Genomic DNA, 1,038 nt, shown 5'->3' with positions numbered 1-1,038 from the left:
CAAAAGATCATTTATATAGATAGAAAACAACATCGGACCTACCACACTTCCCTGGGGCACTCCAGATGACACGCTCACCTCCGATGAACACTCACCATCCAGCACAACGTACTGGGTTCTATTACTTAAGTAGTCTGCAGTGGGGCACAGAGTCAAACGCTTTCCGGAAGTCAAGGAATATGGCATCCGTCTGATAAACCTCATCTATGGTTCAGTTGTCGAATTACTTGTCTTACTGGCATAATCTTCTGTTAATATCCGGCCGATGTGGCCAAGCGGTTCTAGACGCTTCAGTCCGGAACCGCGCTGGTGCTACGGTCGCAGCACATTACACTTGTCTACATTGAGATTCAATTGCCATTCCCTGCACCATGCTTCAATTCGCTGCAGATTCTCCTTCATTTCAGTACAGTTTTCCGTTGTTACAACCTCTCGATATACCACACCATCATCCGCAAAAAGCCTCAGTGAACTTCCGATGTCATCCACAAGGTCATTTATGTATATTGTGAATAGCAACGGTCCTACGACACTCCCCTGCGGCACACGTGAAATCACTCTTACTTTGGAAGACTTCTCTCCATTGAGAATGACATGTTGCGTTCTGTTATCTAGGAACTCTTCAATCCAATCACACAATTGGTCTGATAGTCCATACTTTGTTCATTACACGACTGTGGGGAACTGTATCGAACGCCTTGCGGATGTCAAGAAACACGGCATCTACCTGGGAACCCGTGTCTATGGCCCTCTGAGTGTCATGGATGAATAGCGCGAGCTGGGTTACACACGATCGTCTTTTTCGAAACCCATGGTGATTCCTACAGAGTAGATTTGTAGTCTCCCGAAAAGTCATTATACTCGAACATAATACGTGTTCCAAAATTCTACAACTGATCGACGTTAGAGATATAGGTCTATAGTTCTGCACATCTGTTCGACGTCCCTTCTTGAAAACGGGGATGACCTGTGCCCTTTTCCAATCCTTTGGAACGCTACGCTCTTCTAGAGACCTACGGTACCCTGCTCAAGATGGGG

The sequence above is a fragment of the Schistocerca gregaria genome, chromosome X (genome assembly GCF_023897955.1).
Source record: "Schistocerca gregaria isolate iqSchGreg1 chromosome X, iqSchGreg1.2, whole genome shotgun sequence".
Taxonomy (NCBI): Eukaryota; Metazoa; Arthropoda; class Insecta; order Orthoptera; family Acrididae; genus Schistocerca; species Schistocerca gregaria.
The sequence above is the reverse complement of the archived record's forward strand: the minus strand, read 5'-3'. Positions refer to the sequence as shown.